This window comes from Bacillus rossius, chromosome 2 (assembly GCF_032445375.1).
Source record: "Bacillus rossius redtenbacheri isolate Brsri chromosome 2, Brsri_v3, whole genome shotgun sequence".
Lineage (NCBI taxonomy): Eukaryota > Metazoa > Arthropoda > Insecta > Phasmatodea > Bacillidae > Bacillus > Bacillus rossius.
The window spans coordinates 67,459,442-67,475,468 of record NC_086331.1 but is presented as its reverse complement, the minus strand read 5'-3'; positions in this window follow the sequence as shown (position 1 = coordinate 67,475,468).

Sequence of the window (16,027 nt, the reverse complement as noted above, 5' to 3'; positions counted from 1 at the left end):
ATAATAAAAAAATAATGTTTTATGTTCTTGATTTTTCAAATTTGTGGTTTGGCTTAAGCTTATCAAAGTGTTGCACCTGAAAGCAATGTGAAGATAAAAAATATGATTTTACAAACTTTAATGCTACAAATTTATTGCACCATTATTTATTTGTAAAAAAATCCATTCTTATGGTTTTCAGCTGAGCAAACTTGTTGATGACTCTATTATTAAAATTATGCATGCTATTTATTAGAGTATTTTCTATTGACAACATTGCTAAAGCAGTAAGTCTTTCTTCTGACATAGTGTTCCGAAGAAAAGTCTTGACTCTCTTGAGAGTAGAGAAGCACCGTTCAGCTTCACTTGTTGTCATGGAAGTTGTTACAATAATCCTAATAAGACTACTAAGTTGAGGAAATGTGTCCTGGTCCAGATTATTGCTCAAAAGAAACTGCAGTATAACCAAATTACCATCAGATTGATGAAAGTCATTCCTTCTATACAAAACTTGCAGCTCTGTTCGCAGTTGCTCCTTTGATAGAAACAGGTAGTACGTTTCAAGAGATACCCTAAATTCTTCTTCTGGAAATGCATTTGAAAACACTGGAAAACTATTGACGTGAAGAAGTTTAAACTATCAAATGACCACTATCCTTAATGCCAACAATAATTGCATCGCAGACTTCTTTAGCATTTGCAGTTATGGATGTAAATGATAATTTTCTCCTTTTGTTTTGATCAGTTTGCTCCACTGAAGTACACATGTCATCCACTTTATATCTAGCAACCTGTACATAACTTGCAAACTGCTCAATACATGTTTTGATTTTTCCAGAGTCAATGTCAGTGGTTTGCAGTTGTTTGTACAAAATGTCAGCGTGCGGCATGATACGATAAAAAAACTTGAGCCAAAATAAAAATACTGGGTCATGTAAATAAGAAACAAGTCCACTGCTTTCTCGTCGTGTTTCGTCTTCTACTCGCTCTGAATTACAGATATATTCTAAGCACTCAATCAACTCGTTATTTTGCTCAAATACAGTGTTAACTGCCCGAATGTTGCCAATGTTGCCAATCTTGGAAGTCTCTTTTTCACAACACTGTCAAGTAGTTTTTTCCTCTGCGAAGACCGAGTAAAGAATGCTGGGAAACATGACAAATTGGAGAAAAATATTTTCACAGAACTGTTTATGGCTGTAGCTTTCTGCAAAACTAAATTATACTGATGAGCATAGCAGTGAATGTAATACGCAAAAGGATACTGTTCTCTCATTTTTGTTTGCACTCCATTAACACGGCCACTCATGACAGCAGCACCATCATAGCACTGCGCAATTAAGTTCGTCTTGTTCTCTCCCAGTTGCGAGTATACTTCTGAATAAACAGCTTTGTATATAGATTCAGCATCTAAACATTCTGGATTAAAATACCCCCAAAATCTCTCAAAAATGATGCCATTTCTCTCGTATCGAAATACTAATACCATTTGTTGTGAAGTGAACACATTGAGGCCTTACTTGAGGTGCTCGGATTTAAAGCCAAAGATCGCAGTCGGGTAACAAGTGTAAAGGCAGCGGACACTAGACTCCCTAAGCAGGATAGGACGGCATAAAAAATAATTAAATGCATCACTGCCTGGCTGATGTTTAATTTCACGGCGTTTGCACCATGGCATGGGCTTGGTGTAGTTACTACATACCAGTTTACACTAACTGCAGATCGCGATCTTGCATTAAAAAATCCTATAATATAAATAATCATACAGATACATTTTATGCTTAATTTTGCAAACATTTAACAAATATACATTCGCCCTAATAGTTCTGAAAAAGTAATCGTGGATGACGTAGTTGTCATTAACTTGTTTCGCACGTCCCCCAATTATCGTCGTCAAATTGGTCCCAAATTGCGACGCTATAGTCCGTGCCGATTACCAGAACCACACCATAAAAGAGTTTAAGTCTCACATTCAGTAAATGCAGTTTGTTCGCACAGCCCCAAATGAAACGCAAAAAGTTTAGTTCGTGGAGTTAACAATAAATGAGCCTAGTAACGTCGCAGTTCATAATCACTTAAGTCGCTCTGTTTTGTTCCACCAAAAGCTCAACCCAATGTCTGGTTGATAATAGAAAGGCGCGTCGAGGCTTACTTTTTTGCATGCAGTGTTGTGAATGACAGCCCGGGCTGGCCACTCCTCGCGGCGTTGGTGAATGCGGTACGTCTTTCCATGGCTCCAGCCCAAAACACTTGCTCCCGCAAGCCGATGTGCGCCCGACCAGCCGCTCGCACCGTCTGCCTCGCCAGCCGCCGTCGCGGGCAGAAGAGTCTAGCGACAGCAATGCTATCTTCCTGCAACTGGCAACTGGCAACTGGCTCGTTCCGGGGCCGGCTGCCGCACCGCTCAGGCTCGTTTCGGGGCCGGCGGCACGATCGTATATGTCATCTGAAACTTCCAATTGTCAAATATGGCCTCGTGGCTGAGCGCTCAGCGGCGCTATCATCTAATTGTAAGGTTGTTGGTTCGAATTCCGGCAGGTGCAAGTTTTTTTTGTACTTGTAAAAATAAATACGAGCACGTATAATTTCAAAAGTAATAAATATAATTTGAATAATGAATGCAAATAAAAGTAAATTTATTAATTAAATTGTAATTTTCAGGTAAGGACATGATAACTAATGGTCAATTAGGTTAGGTTAGCTACATTATAAATACTTTAAAACTTTGTGGACGGTTGATTTGGTCAGGATAGTTACATTAAAGATACTTGGAAATCATGTAAACGGTTTCCTAGCGCTGGATAGCTACTTATTAAAAAGTTATTTGCTAAGCAACCATAAAATGATTTTACAGTATTTTTAATGTAGCTATACGTACCTAATATAACCAACCATCCACTAAACAGTATATGTGGCATTTTTATACTGGAGAGAAAAAACGCGCGCGTAAAAATAAAAAAAACATCCAGGGGGTAGGCGCTCCCGATCGGCCAACTTCGGACAGGATCGGCATTTGCAGCCAGTTGCAGGAAGGTAGCATTGCTGCCGCTAGACTCTTGTGTCGCGGGCTCGTTCACACCTCTCGTGACGTCAGACCGCTCCGCGCGCCGCGCGGTGTTCACTCGTGGAAACACAAAACAGCAGAGCCGCTAATGTCCGTTGTGTTTAACCATATTTCAGGGCGTGTTTTAGGCAAGACCAAAATATCTATAATTAAGCATTTAAACAAACAATATAAACCAAATCAATTAAAAAGACGTTAAAATTACAAATTAATTTAAACCAGGAACCAACGGAGGCGTAAAAAACGCCTCAACATCAGTGCTTCATCTACCATTATAGCTAAATAACGTGCTTGTTTAATTTCCTCTGAAATTATTTCCCTGCAAACACACAATATGCATTCTAATAATTCATTCTGGATCGTCTTTGAAGTAGGTACCTTTAAACTCAGTGGCATTTTCTAAGTGTTCTTTCATTGCAATGTCGATCGAGCTTACAAAATTAACGAGTTCCCTGAAGACACCAGGATTTTCAGAAGTTTCACTTTCATCATGCCCTCGTAACGCCAGTTCAAACTCTCCACAAAATTTTAAACAATCTATCAGTCTACCGACAATAACACTGTCCACTTGTTCATTATGTTTTTTAACAGACTCTCTGTAAGCACTGTCTAGCTGTGTACTGATGTTTATTCTAGCTTACAATGTAAGTTCAATTTTGGCATTTTTGTGAGCAGGAGAGTTTTCATGTTTATTATTTTTCTCGCCGAAATGTACGAGGTCCTTATAACCTGACTTTATCCACGCGCTAACTTCTTCACTAAAAATCATGGATGGAAAACAAAACAGAGTTTTTGTTTTTACACAGCCGCATAGCCACTTGTGTTTTGTGTAAATGTTTTTGTTAAATTTACGTCTGAAAATACGTTTTTGTGACTTTGTTTCCGTAGTTATTTCTAAATGAGGCTGATCAGGACCTAAATTTTTAATTGTTAACTTTTCCTCGTACGCAAGTTTTCTGTTCACTAAAATTGTTGTACGGAATTCATTATGGAGATTTTAAAAAATCGTAAATGTTTGTTGTACGCGCAAAATAACGCAGTCACATTTTCACAGTTAAAGTCTTACAACAAAAGGAAACTTTATAACATACCTCAGAAAAATGTCCTGCGTAAGGCACAGAAAAATATTTTACAAACGCACACGCACACTAATTATTTAAAGATGTTTACGCTCGCATTAGACCACACGCAACTACTTCTTTCCGCTGGACGTATAAAACTGAAAACGAAAAGTTTGTTTGGTTAGGGGTGATAGTATTGGAGTGGACAATGCTGGCATCTACCGGGCTGATTCATAAGTTGTTACTTACTTCTCTGATCAGTGCTGCTGTGCGTGCTGAAATTTGGAACTCCATCAATGAGCAACGAAACGCCAGAACAATCACGAGCACACCAGAGTCGTGCACTCGTCCAGTGTTAAATGTCCCGTAGGATGTGACGTAATTCCTTCGTGCGCATGCGCAAAAGGACCAAGGCAGGCACGCAGGCAGCGGGTTTCGTGCACAGATCCATTGTGAACACTACAGTACTCTATCTTTGCTCATCAATGATAAGTTCTGAAGCCAGAATTTTATGTATTTTTTGTAATTTTTATTTTATTTTTAATTTTTTATTTTTTTTTAAATTTAATGTTATCAAAGAAAATGTGTGGCGGTTTTCTCCGTGTGCTCCCGATTATCCATGTCAATATTATGATGGTTTTATCCGTGTGCTCCTGATTATTCTTGCTAAAATTTTGATGGGTTTTTCCGTGTGCTTGCGATCATTCCAGTGGTTTCGGTAAAAGGTCAAGGTCACACGCATCCAAGATGGCCGCCGTGACGTCACAATCCAAGATGGCAGACCGTGAGAAATCTGAGAAGGACTAACAGGAAGGACGAACTTCATTCTCTTTGGAGACTATCGAAGCCATCCTTCTTATGCGATCGATAGTGAGCATCCCGCATCCCGCATAAAATAAATAAATATTATTTACCTGCAAGCAATACGTGGCGTCATCTGTTGTTGAAAAGCGGAAATACTTGCAACATGTACCTTTGCATGAGATAAATTAACTCTCACCACTGAATAGTGCTATTGTAGTCAGTTAGAGACATGAAGTTTCGTAGCAACGCGGCCAATTAGTCATGCAGTCTCGTAACCATGCGTTCTGGAAGCTTCCTAGTCCTATAGCCTCGCGATCACGTAACCTTGAAGACTTGCAATCGCATAGTCTCGTAACCTCATGGCTCGTAGTCTCGTAGTCATGATGCATTGGAGCCTAGTAGACTTGAAGCTTAGTAAGCACGTAGCCTTGTAATCTTATAACATAATGCTGATGGTGCAGTTGGAATAAAAGTGAAAATTCCGTCGAAGACAGATGCGGCAATTGGAGCCTTGTAGACGAGTAGCTTCGTAGTCAAGAACTCATGCAGACTTGTAGTCCTGTATCCACGCAGTCACGTAAACTTGTGTTCTAGAGGCTACGTAGCTCTGTAGCCTCGCAGTCTCCTAAACTTGAAGATTCGTAGTCACGTTGTCTCGTAACCTCATGTCTCGTAGTCGCGTAGTCATGATGTCTTGGGACCTCGTAGAATTGTAGCTACGTAGCCAAGTAGCCTCGTAGACTTGTAGCTACGTAAACAAGTAGTCATGTAATCTAATAACATAATGCTGGAGAAGTTGGAGCCGAGTAGACTTATAATCTTGTAGCTTCAAAGACATGTAGTTTCGTAGCCACGCGGTATTTTAGCTATGCTGTCTCTTAGCCATGTATACCTCGTAACCAGCTTGATCCTCTTAGACTCGTAGCCTTGTATCCTCATAGTCTCTTAGAATCGTAGAATTCTAGCCAAATATATTTGGAGCTGATGAGACAAAAGACAGTTGGAGCCAATGACTGTAGGAGCCAATGACTGATGGAGTCACTAGACTGATGGAAACAATAGACTGATGGAGCCAATGACTATTGCAGACAATGAATTTTGGAACCAATGAATATTGGAGCCAATGAATATTGGAGCCAATGAATATTGTAGCCAATGACTATAGGAGCCAATGACTATTGGAGTAAAAAGACTGTTGGAGCCAAAAGACTGATGGTGCCTTTTGGAGCCTGTTGGAGCATTTGGAGCAATTGGAGCCAATGACAAATGTGATGCCTTTTCGTTGATGGTGCTGCCTTTTCGTTGGCGGTGCTTCCAAATGTGCTGCCTTTTCCTTTACGGTGCTATCCAAAATGTGCTTCCTTTTTGTTGACGGTTCTTCCAAATCTGCTGCCTTTTCGTTGACGGTGCTTCCTTTTTGTTGATTGCGCGTAGTACAAAATGTTGTGACTGAATATTTACTAGTTCAAAACCTCTTGGTGTTACTAAAATATTTTTCAAGGTCACTTGGTCCTTTAGTATGTATAAAAAATGTCACGATGGACTAATTGAATATAATTAGCTAACGACGAAGAAGGTCATGCGGTCCTGAAATGACTAGCCTATACGTCTGATATTGTCATGACTTGGTCTCATGGACTGAAGACAATTGGTCTTATGTGTGGCTTTGTACATGAACGGCTTATCGGTTATTCAGATTATTGAAAAATTAGACTTTCATGTTAGGCTAATCGGCACTGTATTTCATTCGTTGGTCAGGTGTATTGTCTTGAGTTGTTTTTCATAGAGTGAATGATTAATAGACTCCGCGAAAGGTAATGGAAAACAGAATCTAAAATTTATTTAATAATTAGTTACACCTGTCACTGATCAAGAATCTAACCATGGACAGGAATCCAACGATTCAATTTGTAAATTAATAATTGATTTTTTCGGAGAATTTTGGAATTTTTCCCGCATTTCTAGCTAAATAATTAAATAATTTCAAGATGGCGCCCAAATTTCAAGATGGCGGGCACCTCAGTTATAATAAATGATTACTGCACTGTAGCAGGTTAGAATAAAACTAGCATGATGGTAAGACGAGTACACACAAGATGGTCCCCTCCAGCAGACGAAAACAAGATGGTGGCAATGACCACTAGCAGGTGGTAGCTCCTGGTAGCATGTACTGAACATAAAATGTCGGATCCATGATGGACGTCAAGGTCAAAGTCAAATATCAAGGTCAAGGTCATATTTCAAGGTCAAGGTATAATTTCAAGGTCAAGGTCAAATTTCAAAGTGAAGGTCAAATTTAAAGGTCGAGTTTAAAGTTCAAGGTCAAGGTCAAAGTTTTAAGTTCAAGGTGAATGTTCAAGGTCAATGACAAAGTTCAATGCCAACAGACAAGGTTAAAGGTGTGGTGAAAAGAAAATTATACTAACATGTCGCCAACACACTCTAGCAGACGAAAACAAGATGGCGGTCTCCAGCGGACGAAGACAAGATGGCGGACATGACGTCATATCAGCTGACGATATATACCTTGGTATTGGTGGTAGGTCAGTCTGTAGGTGGCTTCTGTGGAGGAAGGATCAGATTTTTTTGTTTTTTTTTGCCCTCACCGGTTTCGAACCAAGGACGGGAGTCGATATAATCAATCAGAATTCTAATAAGTTAATTTTTGATGCTATTCAATTTTTTTTTCCATTAAAATCGGATAATAAATTAAGATTTTCAAGATGGCGTCCGTAACAAAACACGCAACATTAATAGGATCCAATATTTCGGTCGTAACATAAAGTGTAACGATGACATAGTACTCAACCAAGATGGCGGGCGTAACGAAACATGCAACATTTATATATTCCAAGATGGCGACCGGAACGATAATTGCAACAGTGGTTATTAAGATTTTTACTAAATTTTTATTAAACAATTTGATTAAATAATTTTTTAATGAAAATTAAAATTTTTTCCCGATTTTCTAACATAAAAATTACACATTTTCAAGATGGCGGGCATAATGGAAATTGCAACGGTGACGTTATAATCCTAGATTACGTCAGAGGCTTATCGGAGGGTGTATACATGGATGCTTAAGCCTCTTTTAGGAATTTTCGTGGTTTCTAAGGCAAAACGACTTTTGCGGTTTTTCGAAATCTTAATTTTCCCTCGCAACGGGAATTTTTCCCTCTAAAACGGGAAAATTTTCCTCAAAACGTGAATTTTTTAGTCATTTTGGGTCATTTTGGAGGAATTTTGAGGAATTTTTGAGTCCAAGATGGCCGCCGTGACATCACAATCCATGATGGTGGCTCGGCTCCCGGCTCCACAGCCAGAAGCCAGTTTCAGGACCGTCATTTACATACTACTACTGTGGGACAATAATTCTCCATTCCTACAGGAAGAATACCCATTTAAAATGAAACTAAAAGAATCAGCATTTATTGCCAGCAACAGCAAAGTTATCAGTCAACCTTTTATCGAATAAAAAAAATATGGCTACCCTTAATTAAAACTGAAACTACGTTACCACAAAAACCCATAGTGAACTAACTTCCCGCGCAACAAGGCACTAGACAATAACATCAGGTCTCCTCAAGACTAACCGACCAAATAAAACAAAAAGCAGCAGAACATATAAACTACATTTGGGAAAAACTATTAACTGTGAAACAGAACCATCAAAACTACATATGGAAAATAAACTGTGGGCGGGCAGATAAGAAAATATAAATGCATACACCAGTCATACATAGAGAGGAAGGGCTATGCTACCCACAAGATAAATCAGAGGCAATCGCAGACACACTAGAGAAACAATTTGAAACCAATCGCAACCTCGTAGAAGAACAGTTTCTAACAGGAGCCAAACAAAAATCAAACTGAAAGAAAAATGATCAGTGAAGGAAACTATTCAAGTCATATAATCATTTACGAATAAGGAAATCAGCAGGAATAGACAAAATTCCAAATGAGGCTCTAAAGAATCTGCCAATGACGTTTTGGAACATTTAACTGCTATCTACAACAAAATCCCTGAAAATGCAGAGTTCCAAAATTCATGGAAACATGCCATGGTTATAACTCTAACCAAACCAGGATGAGCCCAAGCTTTCAAAAAATAGAAGACCCATCAACTTACTGAACACAATGGCCAAGGTACTGGGAAAAACAATAGTGAAAAGAATGACAAAAATAGCAAATCAATGGAAACTAACTTAAAAATCACAATTTGGATTCAGAAAAATTATTTCACTATCCAAGCAGCTACAAAGGTCACTAAATACATCCTCAAAGGTCTCAACAGGAATAAAATTACGATAGCTATATTTCTGGACATTGAACAAGCCATTGATAAGTTATATCACAGAATACTTGAAACTCATTCCAACTACCCGAAGAAACAGAACATTCTAAGTATACATCGAAGGGAAAAAATCGTCTGTAAGAAATATTGAAGCTGGAGTACCGCAAGGAGGAGTCTTTTCTCCACTACAATGCCGTCGTCCGGGTTCTCGTGTTCAAGACCGGGAGTGTATCCTAGCAGGAAATTGGCTCTGATTGAAATTATGTTCCGGGAGGGTGCCAGGCTAGCTCATCGGCTAACCAATTGTGGGTCTTGTGGGTGCGTTGCCCCTGCATGGCCTGCTAGGGCCGTCGGTGGAGTCCGTGGTTGGCGGGGCCCCTAGCTTGTGTAGGGATGCTCAATTCAATAACAGACATGAACTCGAGTTTCAGGTGGTCGTTGACACGTCGCTCTCAGGGGGTGCGGAGCGGCCGTTTAATTAGATGAATTGTTACAGTCACAAATTACACTAGCACTACACTGGTTCGTCGCACAAAGAGTTACCTTACAAAGTTACCGTAAGTCTACTATGGGTGCTCTGACGCACTGTCACTATGTTAAGCCCTCACGCCAGTCGAGGTTGAGGGGGAGGTTGATTGGAGGCGGCCAATCCCGAAAATGGTTAACAGGGCGGCGTCCGGATTCACTCGTGGGAATCGCGGCCCGCAGTTAAACTAGATGCAAAGTTTACTCGTAGTTGAAATCGGTGCCTGTGCACTCGACCTTAGCAAAAGTTCACTGTTAACGGGAGTCGGCCCGTGCCGTAAAGTGGACTGCCCCGCGTAATATCTCCTGCGGGGAGTTTAAAACGTAAGCGGCTGGGTTCGGCCCTACACCGTAAAAGGACCGGGGGCGCACGGGGAGTTAACGTAACGAAGCAAAGTGATTTGGTTTGAATTACTATATTTACCAGAATTACTGTTCGGTGTTGACAAAGGATGATGGCTTCCCGTGGAACGCACGTCCGCCCCACTCTGCGAGTCGCTCGGTACTGGCGTCTGGCCTTGGCGCAAGGGAAGGTCCCAGCATTCTCTCGCGCCAAAGTTTCTAAAGTTCCGTTATTCGGAAATTATTTTAATGACAAGAAGCTGAGAGTAGCTCTAATTTCCTACATTAATTATTAATGATTAATCTAATTGGCAGATACTCTTAAAGAGTTATGGTTAGCAAATTTACGTAAATTAAGTTTAAATAATAACAGTCACACCAGAGCCTGTTCGTCACTTGTTGACTGCTTCAGTGGCTAGTTACACATAAAAAACAGGGAGGTACTATTAACGTTAACACAACACTAATTAATTCAGGCTGAAGGCCGCAAACTTGTTAATGTAAAATCACACGTGAGTGACTCGGGCACTCCTGCATCGCACTTTCCTTAGGCGGGGGTTTTAATTACTAATGTGGTTATTATTAAATTATGTTTGATTATTCGTGAACAGGGGTCATGGTGTTTAACTAATTAGACACGGCCCTTGATTCTACCTTGGCATCGAAGGCTCGCTTGACTCAGGTGGGCCATGGCTAGGTGCATTCCATTAGCGGGGTCAGATACTGGCGGTTGCAGGTCGGGCTTTGGGATGGCCTTCGGCTGGACGACGTCAATTCTATGGTCTTTATACCAGAGACATACCAAAATATGCAGGAACAAATTTGTATATGCCCAAGATAGAAACACAAATGTCACAAAATATTATTGCAATATCCAAACTGCAAGCCTATTGGAAAAGGTAGGCAATAAAAACTAACCCAACAAAAAGAGCGCTGGTAGCATTCAACAGGAAAAGGAACTTAGGGACACGGGAAATAACACTATTCGGAAGACAAGTTCCCAAATAAAAAAATAAAATTTGGGACTTCAAATCGACTCAAAGCTAGGGTAGAAAGAACACCTCAAGAAATTATCCTATGCAGCTATAGGGAAAATAACGAGAATATTTCCTCTCATAAAATCCAACAACTCAAAATTAAAAAAAAAAATGTTACTGTACACAAGCATAATCAGACCTGTCATGCTCTATGGGGCATAAATTCGGAGTAAAGCAAAAACACGCACTTAAAACCACATGAAATCACCCAAAACAAAAAAAAAAACTTATAATAATTTTAAGCAGAATATGAGACACATCAACAAACGAATACACGAAAGAACAAAACTGACAAAAATAAAAGAAGCCATCAAGGAAAAGAACACAAAGTTCTACACCAAGATTCAGAGCCAAAGAACCCTGCAGTGCAGAAACTTGGGTTCGGGGGGGGGGGGGGGGGGGAGGGGGGTTCCTACAACAACTTGGACACAAAAACACTCAATTAAACTAAAAAAGGACCGCCGGATGAGACTAACCTAAGTAGGGGACTGCCTGGTGGGGCCAGTGCCGGTGGTATCACGCTTGAGCGCCACGCTAGCTAGATGGGCCTGCCAGGAACCCTGAAAAAGGTGAAAACCATCAGACCAACAGTGCGCACAGACATTTAGTATATTAGTTGAAATAGCAGGAATTACAACATTAACTTTGCAAATGAATACAGGTCAAGAAAGTATAGAATGCAAGTGCTGGCAGAAACCCCACTTTTATTCATATTTTTATATATTTTTCCTTTCTATATTGATGCTTTCTTAGGGTCATGGTAGGGCAGCTCCAACAGGGCGAGTCATTACCTAGGTGGGAAAAGGTCTAGAACTAAAAAAAAAATATCAAATTTTTATACAGCCGAACAGGGTTGACACCCAATTAGTAAAATCACAAAAATATCAAACATTTCTTAAAGACCTGTGTATAAAATAAATAGTAACTTATTGCTCGTTTCAGTCTGGTTGATTCAATAACTGATCACCTGTCTAGGGTGAAATGTAAGTTGAAAAACCAATTAATCGTACAAATTTTAAGTCTATACAGCCAAAAAAGTTACAGATATTTATTCATTTAATTCTACATCCTCTAGGTAGGAGGTAAAGGTCCATTGGACCAGGTACTCCATATGAAACTGCTAAGAGTTTCTGCAGAGACCATGAGTGGCACTCAATGGAGTGCAGGCACGGGGACTCAAGATAATAGAAAAAAAGCATCCTCTTTTTACCTGGAGAGAATAGCATAAGTAAGGGATGGCCTGACAGAGCGAGGAGAGTACTGGCTCTGGGCCGTCCTTACTGCTGCTGTCGTTAACACTTTTACTTTCAACTGGGCGACGGGAGGCGGGAGGTTTGTTAAAATTTTCTATTTCGCTAGAGCATGTGCCGTTTCAGTGTGACTTTCAGGCACAAATGTACAATTTACTTAATTTTGCAAAATTTTTAATTTTTTTGAATTTTATCTTCCATATGATGTCCCACTGCTTTATTCCTCATCGAGATTTGTTCAGTCATGTGTACTGACAGGTTAGTTTGTTTAGCAGTCTAGTGCTCCCAACGCTGTTCCCAGCGATTAAGGCTGAGGTTTGCTGGCGACATGCTGGGCCAGCGATCGTTTCGTCTGGACCCTGCTAGGTGTCACGCGTCGAGCTGTTCACCCTAGATGGTAGCGCGACTAGAAAAGCTGTTCTCTGCTTCCAAAGATGCTAACTCCTCTTCTTGGAGCTGTGCTGAAGTTAGCTGCCCCTCTCACGAAACGGTGTTCCGTTCATCAGCCCAACAACTCGTATCGTCGTGTCGGACCAGCCTGTTCCCATGCAGGGTCAATCACCGGTCGTACCTCCCCTTTTTCTTCTGGTCCACGGAGGTCATAACCCACAGCCGCGCCAATGCCCGGGATGAAGGCCACAGCCCTTCGCACCCCAGATGGCCGTTATACTGCATCCTCACGACATCTTGCAGGAGTTTTGCCAACTACCGGGTATGCTCCCTCACCTCTCCGCCAGAGGACAGCATAGTCCCCTCCTATCCAAGCCAGGCCTTAAGGATCGACTTGCATCAAAGTCGAGAGGTAGTTTAGGGCTTGTAGTTCCGTGCGCACCCGCCAGGGCGCGCTAGAGTGCGGCTACTCCAATCGGAACCATTCGGGTTCCCTTCTGGTTTTCCGAAGCCCCTCCCCTGGATAGGCGACCAAAGGCAGTTTTAATTAGGCGAGCCGGCACCATTTTTAACGATTCGGCGGGCAGCACGCGGTAAGGGCGCATCTCTCTTCGCAGCCCGAGACAACGAGCTTCTGAAAAGTCGTGAATGGCTTTCTTTAAAGTATGTAGTCGGTTATCGACAAGGCCATGTGCTTTAGCACGAAATTTTTAATTTTTTTTTAGCTGCCCGAAATAGTTAAGTTTTTGAAATAATTTTTTCTGTCTTAACTTATTATTCTTCATGGCTACTGCGAACTTCCGCATCGCGTGTAACCTGGCCATCTCCAGGGACCGACCTGATCTACTTCACCCCGCAGCTTAGGTAAGTTGTTTCATCGCCCCACACACACTTTTCCTTTTGCTTTTCACCTGGGCTTAACTTCGCCCAGCATCAGCCTCCTGTTAACCAACCTAATTTAATGGGAATACTGGTTACAGACGGGGCACGAAAATTAGGGCGATAAATTCCGCTCCAAATTCAACTCCCGAATGCGCAGTTCATGAGTTAGTTCACCGAAATTCATCGCCTCCCGCAATCGGAGAATTTCTCAAGAGTTCCAGCTTTCAATGTCTTTTCCCCTGAGTGGAAAAACCACAAATAATTTATCATTCTAAGCAACCAGTTTCAGGACACTTTTTATTTATTTAACGAGTAAATGTAATTCTTTATAATTTGTTTTATGAAGAGCCTCCACGCTCAATATTCAATGGCCTGTAAAGTTAAGAGATCAAATGACCTAAGATTCAGTCATGTATAACCATTGTTACTTATGTATAATATCTCGCCCCGGGGCCTCCCCATTTAGTTTTTTTATTAACAAGATTTAATGTATTGAGTATAGCAAATAAGGTCAACAATTTTCTTGGTATTTTGTTTCGGCTGTAATGCCATGGATCATCTTCAGTTGGATAATGTTTGTAAAGACAAAAACAACAGCAACAAAATCATTAAGTAAGATTTAGTAAATGCCTATAAAACCAAACCAGATCTTATTATTTTCTTACCCTGTGATCACTCTAACGCCCCTCGTGCCTCAAAATTAAATTATTTTAAATTAATTAAAAAGAGCCTTGGAAACTTGCTGGGTAAGAATAATAAGAAAAATAATGTTATTGACCAGAGGTGGCACGAGGTGGAGAACAAGACAATTTGGAACTCCCTGACACAAGCAACTTGGGAGCTGGTGGATCGTTTAAGGGAAGAAGGTATATCATAAATAAATTAACACTACACAAGTAGCTTGGTCTTTTATTTAAAAATGTAAATAATGAATTTTGTTTTCCATTTGATTTGGCATTTATAAGTTTCCCAATTAATGATATTAACAATATACTTAAGTTTTTCGAGAAAGGGCCGGCCCGATATTAGTATAACAACACATACTCAACTTTAACAACAAACAATTACATAAACTAAAATTTATAAGTGTCACACCAAAATTTGATTCGTCCAATTATTACATCGATGATTAGTTTTATTCATTCTACATATTCTTGAGGAAAGCACTGTTCGCTGGTAGGCTATTCATTCGATTAATGTAGTTCGTAGCTAGAAAGTGGGGGGGGGGGGGGGTGATGTTGATTTTACATTACCACCCGGGTCTTCAAAAGATAACGTCGGGTCGCGGAAACATCTCTTCTAACGTGACCCGCAGTGGAGGTGCGGGACCACGAGCTGGGAGCAAATTGTCTCTCCAGCACTTCGACCCTGTCTGAAACCCAACTCAAATTCAAAACGAATTAGACCTGCTTCCAGACAGTCAAACACCGTCGGCGCAAAAGGCCAACAAACGGGAATGTGGGGAAAAAGGCCGGATTACTCACCAAACAGGGTGTAGAGTTCGGAGCTCACTAGGTGTCTCGCGCCGACATTAGGATGCCGCGGACCGAGAAGACGCGGATGAGTGAACGAAGTCGAAAATTTAGAAAAAAAAATAAAAAAATACTAACCCTTAAAAATTAGAGACATTACTTGAACTAATTACTACTACTGACCGACTACTGAACAAATGGGATCACATCCCTTAGAGCAACTGACTACATCTCTTCTGCACCCGAATTCGCAATTCCCGCGAAAAACCTCCTAGCGCAGAGGACGTCGAGAAGACATGATCAGTAGCCGCGATCAGAGGACTGAGTGCCGCAATGGCGGACAAAGCTCCTAATTAAATCGGGCGGTGAGGCCCCGGGTCAAAGGAGAGGGAAGGTTCGGTTCTAGGCCGAAAATTTCCGAAGGTGCCCGAGTGGTTGTACGCACGACTTCAGTAGTTCGCGCCAAAGGGCGACTGCTGCGGTCTCTACCGGCAGGTACCGGAAGCAACAAACAATCGACTTCTACAGGTCGGGAGGAAGAAGCATAGGGCCATAAGGCGTAGCGGCGCTGCGCTCTGGCGGCGTAAAGGGGAACTAACGGAGGCGGTGAACTGACTCGCTGCCAGGTGTCACGAGCGTAGTCTCAGCTCGCTGGCCACCATGGGTGAAGTTGCTTTTTTCTGCCGCTAGGTTTCGTGGAGGTCTCTTTAGGTCTCTTGGCTAAGTTCATGTCAGGTCACTGCTCCTGGATTTCTCAGAACTAAGGGGGAAGGGTGGGGGTAACAAAAGGCGCAACGAAGCTGGGAACAACCGTCCATGGGATACGCGTTCGTGACAAGACTTACTACTCTCATCAGCTCTCTGAGAAGTAGCAGCTTGCAGCCCAGAAGCTGCTCTATGCAGTTTTGGTCATGCAGGGAATTAAAA